The sequence below is a fragment of the Cyprinus carpio genome, chromosome A11 (assembly GCF_018340385.1).
Source record: "Cyprinus carpio isolate SPL01 chromosome A11, ASM1834038v1, whole genome shotgun sequence".
Taxonomy (NCBI): Eukaryota; Metazoa; Chordata; class Actinopteri; order Cypriniformes; family Cyprinidae; genus Cyprinus; species Cyprinus carpio.
In genome coordinates, this window is record NC_056582.1 from 10,094,366 (window position 1) to 10,103,396 (window position 9,031).

At 34.2% G+C, this 9,031-nt stretch overlaps 1 long non-coding RNA gene across 1 annotated transcript; it reads left to right on the forward strand.

Moving 5' to 3' along the window:
* Positions 1–465: 465 nt before the first annotated feature.
* Positions 466–6,405, forward strand: LOC109108179. Its single transcript, XR_006161235.1, has 4 exons — positions 466–986; positions 5,899–5,987; positions 6,093–6,158; positions 6,377–6,405. It is a non-coding gene; the product is annotated as an uncharacterized LOC109108179 (long non-coding RNA).
* The last annotated feature ends 2,626 nt before the right edge of the window (positions 6,406–9,031 follow it).

The following is a 9,031-nucleotide window of genomic DNA, read 5'->3' on the forward strand; positions in this document are numbered from 1 at the left end:
TAAAACCCTCTTAAATTAGATTTTAGTTTAAGCTGTGTGTTTTTAATATATTTGAAAAATAGTTATAAACTACTCATTGAATAGTTTATTAAATAGTTTTGAATATATTTGAACTATATTGTTGGGGTTAAATGTATTATTAATTGCAATATCTTCAGCACATCATGATATACAACATCACACCATTTCTATATTACAATATGCCCAAGCATATTCTATATATTGTGTATTATAATGTTTTTAATTAATAATAAAATCCACAGCAACTGCATTATGGGTCCTTCACAGACAAATATCCTGGAAGTTTTAATGCAATATTCTATTTAGCAATGTTTTAAAGCAATTCAATTTAAAAGAATTTCTGAATATGTTTGTTTTATTGTAGTTTTGCCTTCTCTTGTTCTTATTTTTCCTTCAAATTACAGTGTCAACAGCAAGTGGAATTACAACGCGCGCTCTCGACGCGCAAGCGCAGCATCACGCGCTTCCAGTTGGAATGCACGCGAGGGACGTAATATATAAATACAAAGATAGCAACAGCTGCAGAGGAGATCTCACAAAACACTGAGACACCAGTGTCTTTCAAAGCGCAAGGAAAACCAGTATAGACCCTGGAAACTGAGCTTAATTGATCTGCAGTGCTGTGAGTATCAAGGGAGAGATCGATGTGTGATAGCAAAGCAGAGGTCTAAAATACCCAGCCCGCAACCCAGCACTATGTCATTGTATTGAACATTTAACATAATGTTACATGATAGACGTTATACCTTTATAGCTCTCCTGATTTGCCTTCTTCAGGTCAGGTGTTCTGACAGAACACCATACCCATCAGAAGGGTATTCCTGCACAACCGGAGGCTGCAGTTTCAGGACCGCAGTTCTAGGACTGCAGTTCTAGGACCCTAGTTTTTTTTTTTTGTGACAGCGCCACCTACCGTACTGGATCAACACTAATTAAAGATGGACGACATGGACAGCAATCAGACGGTGAGTACCGATGTTTACCACCCTCTCAGCCTTACAACTCAGACTCATACTTGACTGACTTTATAAGAAGATTTAAACTGATAGATATATGGAGAGAGAAGAATCCTAATAGCAGATTGTATACCTGGAGGTAATAAATCAGGCTCTAGGCAATGATTGGCTTATATATGACAGTTTAAACAAGGATTATGTTGATGTTAGCATCTGCCCTACTCCTTAACTGATCATAAAGCTATTTGCATATCTCTTAATATCTCAGGCTGGTTCTACACTTAACCACACACTCAAGTTTATTGGAAGCTTTAACTGTTCTGCACTGCAAACACCTGGGATAGTCCAATATACGATTAAGGATATGATTTCACTTTATTGGTCTAAGCAAACAAAGAAAAGAAAGAGCAAACGTTTCGGGCTCAATTGGGACCTGCTCAAATATGATGATAGGAAAATATTATTTGGTGCTGACAGCAGTCAAAGCCAGGAAAGCGGTTTTAAAGATTGTTCTCTAATATTACAAATTTATCCTGCAGAGATTTTGACTCCCTAACAAAAGGAGGAAAAAGAAGGGTTATCTTACTCACAAATCAAACTTGATGAAATGTATCGGCAAAAAAAAAGGGTGCCTTTATCAGGTCTCGCTCTAATAGAAGAAGGTGAACAAAACTCTCGTTATTTCTTTAGTTTAGAGAAAATTCGTTTTCCAACAACAACGTATCAGTAAGTTAAATATTAATGGAGCTAATCACTGAAGATCATCGTAAAATATCTGAGTTTTGTTCACAATTTGTATAAAGACTTGTATAGCTCTCAATATAGCCCAACTGCGTCTGATAATTTTTTTAAACTCCCTTTCAGTGAAGATGATAAGCCAAAGTGGATAGAGAGCTCTGTGACATGCCTATATCACTTGAAGAAGTACAGCAAGCTTAAACCAATTAAAAAATAACAAATCGCCTGGGTGTACGGGCTTCCTCCGAATTTTATAAATCTTTTCCGCGTGAACTGTCCCCTTTTTTCTAAAAGTCTTCATAGAATCCATTGAAAACGAATGCCCTCCCCACCTCTCTGACCCAAGGAATAAACAGTCCTAATTCCTAAACCAAACAAGGACAAAATTATTTTTAGATAATTGACGCCCAATTTGTCTTCTTTAACAACGATTATAAAATCTTAGCTCTCTTATTAGCTAGAAGATTACGGTCTGTTCTGGACTCCATCATAGAACGAAACATCAATCAGGCTTCATGAGCAAAAGGCATATAGGAAATAACATAAGGCTCATTTTAGATATTTTAGATTACCCCAGAAATGGTAGAGGAAGGTGGGCTCATGCTGTTTGTAGATTTCTACAAAGCTTTTGACACCGTTTTAGCATCCGTTCATTCTACAGTCCCCTTTAAAAAATTCGGTTTTGGTGAGTTTTTTTTCCTCAGCTATTAAAAGTCTTTATAACAATAGTAATAGCTCAATTAGAATACCAGGTGGTATGTCTCCCAGGTTCAGTGTGTCTTAGAGGCATCCGACAAGGGTGCCCGGCTTCGCCTTACCTCTTCTCTATTGGTAGCCCAGCTTTTGTCTGTTCATATTAAATCAAGTGAGATAAACGGCATCAATATATGTAGTAAGAGAGCTTATTATATCTCAACTGCGCGGCACGATACCACTCTCTTTCTAGAGATGAAAATCAAGTCTCTGGTGCAATAAAATACATAGAAAAAAAAATTTTCCATGGCCTCTGGGTCTTAAGGTTGAATATCAAATAAGTGTGAAATCATGTCTATTAAGGACTAGCCCAGTTAAGAGTTGAACTTGTCATTTAGGTATCACAATTACCAAGGACCAACAAAAAAGGTCTTTATTGAACTTCAACCCTATTATTCAAAGAACCAGAAAAAAGCTGAACCAGTGGCTGTTGCGGGATCTCTCCCTCAGAGGCAGAACCCCTACTGTCTAAGACAGAAGGTTTATCACGGTTAACATATCCAGCTCTATCTCTGTATGTGGACAAAAAACATATTACTGAGATTGACAAGCTACTTTTTAAAGTTTCCTATGGAAAAATAGAACTCATCATGGTGAAGATAGTCTGTGCTAACAAGTGATTATGAAAAGGGTGGATTAAACTTTATTCGATTTCTGTACTCTTAATAATACTTTTAAAATAAATTGGGTTGAAACATTTCTTTAAAAATCCTAATTCTATTTGGAATGTCATACCATGTCATATTCTGTCAAAACTGGTGGGTTGAACTATTTCTTAACCTGTAATTATAATATTGATAAAGTCCCGATAAAAAATGTCATCTTTTTCACCGCCAGGCCTTCCTTTCATGGTCTCTTATTTCACAAGCACACCTTTTCACCTAACAAATATTACATATGGAACAAACAAAGACATACCACAAAAATCTTTATTTATTGATTACTGGTTTAATAATAACATTATTTTTGTTGACCAATTATTTAACAGGGATGGTTGTTTTGACTTAACTTTTATAATGAGTTTCAGAAGAATACAAAATTCCCTGTGTCTCCTGGAGATTTTGCCAAAGTCTTTGGAGCAATTTCCTCTGGTGTCTGCATGTTATATAGAGCTCAACCAAGATTGGACGCACAACAACTAACTTTGTTATCGCTGACTGATACTTCAGTTGGTAAGATTTGTTTTTCTTGTAACAATGGTAAGAACAATAAACTAATTAGATCCTGTTCAAAACAGATATTATCACAGTCCCATATGTGGTTCCATACTGGAATAAATTTGTGCAAAAACAATTGACTGGAAGAAGGTCTGGCTCTTACCCAACCAATATTTGCTGACCAACAAAATTAGAGAAATATCATTTAAAATAATTCATAAGTTTTACCCGTCTAATGATCATATTGTTAAAAAATTTAAAAAAGACATTGATGTAATGTGCACTTTCTGCTCTATGAGTATTGAAACAGTTACCCTTTTTGTTTGGCACTGCCCTTTTGTCCAGAGGTTCTGGTCTGACATTTGTACTTTATTGCAGAAAAAATTTGAGAAAGATTTCAAGTTGTTTTGGAAGGATGTTCTTTTTGGCCTTTATGACCTCACCAGAATTTAAGACTACCCAAAAAAAAACTCACAATAAAAATCACAATACTCTCTTCAAAAAATCACACACACAAAAATAAAATTTCACACACCAAAACATCTTTTTTTGGCCTTTAACATGAGGTCAAGCAATATGCTCAACACGATTAAGTATTCTCTTAATCAAAAGGCAACAAAAACTGTGAAGTTGTGTAAACAATTGTATATTTTTGTAAGTCCGCATTTTTCCCCTGGCAAAATGTGATGATGTGAGTCTTTTGTTTGTTTTTTGTTCATGTTAAAATACTTGCAATGTTGGAAACTGCACAATGTGATATTTTTATAATGGAGATGAACGCTCTTGTAAACTGTGCCATTGTTGAATAAAAAAAAAAAAAAAAAAAAAAAAAAATTCTTCTTCTTAAAAAAAAAAAAAAAAAAGAGTACCGATGTTTAATTAAGTTTTATTTTATAACGTTTAAACGGTGCGAAGTTTACATAGTGAGAACTGCTAACTATAAATTAATAATTAATTCCCACCAAATTAAAAATTTGTGAGCTAGTTTTATTAATTACTACGACGTTAATTCGTAGCCATGATTTCATAAATCCTTGCTGAGTTTTAATGATGAAGTATTATAAGTGAATCTAGCCAGCACATTAATTAAACTTATCAGATGACAAGAGCATGGTTGATGTAAGGTTTGTAAGATTTACCTGCAGCTTAATGTATTATTGTGAATACTGGCTTAATACTCGTTGTTTTACCATATTTAAGTATAAAATAAATTCCATAACTAAACTGCACTGACTGCCTAGTTACACTATGTGTTAGCCTGTTGTTTTGGCATTGTTTTGCAATGATGAATGAGGCGTTTGGCAGTTTTAATAGCTTGTTACAATTTAGTCTAATCTGCAGGCCTACTCCACATACAGTCCATTGTTATCATGTGTTAGTTTCTGTCATGTTCTGCATGGCCAATATGAAGTGATTTTATGGATTTGGTTAGGCTCATTGTAGGACAGATGATTAAAAAAGGCACTAGGGATATTTTCATGATCTCAAAATATTCTAACAAGTAGGCTCTCTCTTTTTCAAGATGCATATAACAATCCAAAAAAGGGAGATCCCTGCCCGAATTGAAGAGATGCACCACATGCTGCAATGACTTTCACTGCCCGTTCTGTAGTTCAGCTTTGTTCCACCCATCAAAGTTGAGCAAGATCAGAACCCATTTAGAGAGCCATTTCAATCGTGCAGTTATCCATGAAGGTAAAGTTTTCAATCATTCCCTCAGGAAATGCAGTTGGAGTTAAAATGTGCATTAAAAGCAGAATGTATTTTATGATCAGTTCCATTTGAGCAGTGAATCAAAGCTCTCTGATTTGTTTTTGAAAACCAAATACCTAATTCAAATTTTGGGTATACATAATTTACAAATTGAAATATATGATCTATTCTATGTTCTTGTTATTCCATTATAGGGTATACCATTCACAGATGTGGGTTACATTGCCGACCACAGTTGCATTACCACTGTATCCACTGCCAGTCAATGCTGTTACGTAAATCTGTGAGGAACAGCAGGACATCTTGTTTTCTTATCTGAGAGGAGTGCTGGATAGAACACCAACAGAATTGAGCTTCACAGATGAAGTGCAGTTCATCTGTGATGTTCTTTTTCCGGAGGTATGCCGGTCCATGTAATTTGTTTGTTTGTGTCCTGCTCCTGCACTTACAAAAGCTACTGTATAAACTACATGCTGGTGCTACTCATGTATGGACCCATGTTTAATAGCTTGCTGTTCAGTAGTGCTATAACAGTATATTTATATTAATGTTTTTCATAGGCCATCATATATGCCCTGGCTGCCCTCCGGAATTTGTCCTTGCAGGAGGCTGAGCAGGTCTTCCTTTCTGGTCCAGATTATCATTTCAGGTCAGAGTACAATATGAATTTTTTTTTGCACAATGCCTAGTGCACCATTTTGCTACTGATATTTCTGTTATCACAAAAGTGATTGTTCTCTGATAACTATTTCAGTGAAGTGGAAGAACTTAATAGAAAGATTGACAAACAATTGAGGAAAGAAGGGAGATCATTCAATTGGTGGGTATTGCTCTCATGTATCTGTTTGGCTCTCTGTCTAAAACTCCAACAGTGCATAAGTGTTAAATCATATATATATATGAATTTCAGTTGAATATATATATATATATATATATATATATATATATATATATATAGTATATATATATATTATAGCAGTTGAATATGTTAAACAAATGTTTTTTTTTATTTATCTCTCTCTTAACAATATTCTCTAGAGTTGAAGCCTACAGCCATTCTATCCTTGTATGCAGCAAATCGTGATAATGGAAAAATATATTATATATATATATATATATATATATATAGGTATATTCCAGTTGGGGTTGAAGCGCTTTGGTTCGCTTGTTGCTGCAAAAATGACATATATATATATATATATATATATATATATTATATATATATATATATATATATAAATATATATAAATAAACATTCTTGAATCATTCTTATGTCTTGTCTTGCCTCTCAACAACCTTTAAAATATCGGCTGTAATTTAGTGACTGCATACGCTGATTCCAAATTTAACTTACCTGATAATGAGCTAATTCACCTTAAGGAGGTTAATCAATATACTGTATAATTCAAGAGACTAAAACTTTTAAGGTTCTCCATTTTTTACAATTGTTTTAAAATTGATATACATTTTTCATTTATATTTTGTGTAAATTCATGTTTAAATTTAAAATTGTGACTCAAAGCACACTTAGTAATTAACCTCTGATGCATTTTGAATCAAAAATCACATTTAAAAACCAAATACTACTGAGATTAATATATTGATGCTATATACAAACATGACTACAAACTAAACCAACAGGGTCCTAGAACTGCAGTCCTGAAACTGCAGCCATCGCTTCCAGTACGGTAGATGGCGCTGTCACGAAAAACTAGGGTCCTAGATCTGCGGTCCTAGATCTGCGGTCCTGAAACTGCAGCCTCCGGTTGTGCAGGAACCGGAACATACTATTGTCAGAATGGGATAACTTCGGCTAATGCGCATGCGCAGCAGTGAAATTGGTGGAATTTAATTTAATAAACTGTATTTTTATTAAACCAGGGGCTATCGAAACAGCATACCCCTTTATAAACTGTATTTTTTTTATTAAACCAGGGGCTATCAAAACAGCATACCCCTTTATGAACTGTATTTTTATTAAACCAGGGCCTATCAAAACAGCATACCCCTTTATAAACTGCATTTGTATTAAACCAGGGGCTATCAAAACAGCATACCCCTTTATAAACTGCATTTTTATTAAACCAGGGGCTATCAAAACAGCATACACCTTTATAAACTGTATTTTTATTAAACCAGGGGCTATCAAAACAGCATACCCCTTTATAAACTGTATTTTTATTAAACCAGGGGCTATCAAAACAGCATACCCCTTTATAAACTGTATTTTTATTAAACCAGGGGCTATCAAAACAGCATACCCCCATAAAACTCAACTTCCCGTATGCTATTCTGACAAAGTATGCTACATCGACAGAACACCGGATCAGAGATACAATATCATGATGTCATTGCACTTACGACACGCACATAAACGGGAGAAGCATGTCTTTCCCTTTTTTTTGTTTTGTTTTGTTTGTGTGTTTTGTTTTTTCATGTTTTTTTTTTCTTTCTTTTTTTTTCGTTTTTTTCATGTGTTTCACTTGACGGGAGTTATTATTAGAATTCCTCTGGTGTTATTTTTATGTGTTATGACTTTGTTTGATGTCAAAGTTAAAGTTGAGAAACTGAATCGTTTTTAAGCTCGTCATGTTCATAACAGTAGGCTTGTAGTAGGTCAATCAGACCCTGACTGAATTTATGTTGAAACATTTAAAATTATAATTTAAAAGAGTAGCTACTCCAAAATAGCAAAAGTTGTAAACAGAACAAAGATTATTGGTGTATGTTTTACAAGAAAAGTCTTTCTGCTTCAAAATTTCACATTTAATTAAACCTTTTTAATTAAACGTTTTATCGTCGTTCTTTTTTAATTATTTGTGAAATTTAATAACAATGTCTGAGTGAAAATTGTTTAGAAGTAAAAAGCCTACTCGTTTTTTGTTGTTGTTGTTGTTGTTGTTTTTATGACAAGAAAGTTTAATCAATGTATGGACAATAAATAAGATAGTATTATGATGTTCAAAATTCAGTTAAAATGAAAAAGTTCAATAATAAATTCAGAAGAGAAAGTGATATATTCTTACATACTTATGCTGGCACATACATGATTAAATAATGCATTATTTCTCATGAATAAAATATTTACAGATAAATGTAAAGCATGTTAAAATAGGTCAAATGTACATGTACAAAATACACAGTTAATTAACATAATTTAGTATAAGTTATCCAACTCCCAAAGCATCCCAAGCTAACCTACAGAATCATGAGACTTGTGTATGAGGATCACCTTTATGTTGCTTATTGATTGTAATTCTGCACCTGGAATCTGTTTACGTTCGTTTTCAGAAAAAGCAGAGTTAATATTCTGCTAAACATCTCCCATTTGGGTTCAACGCAAGACAGAAAATCAATCATTCCTTAAAATGGCGATAGAAAGCACCCCAGCTTTATGTTTCTGGTTACAGTTGCACGTGTTGTTGTGTTGTTTTAGTAGAAAGCCTGCAGATGTTGTTACTGGCAGAGTAGCAGCATTACGTGCCAGCTGTGTAAACCTTTTAGGCTTATTTTATGAGCAAACTGCTTGGATTTCTAGCTCGTTCCAGCCATCAAGCAGAAGCATGCATATACTGACAGCTCCTGTTGTTTGTACAGTATCAGGTGTAATTTTCATTGTGTCTTAAATTTTTCTGTTTTATATCCCTAAGTGGATTTTAGCAAGTTGATAACACAATTACTGTCTTCATTGT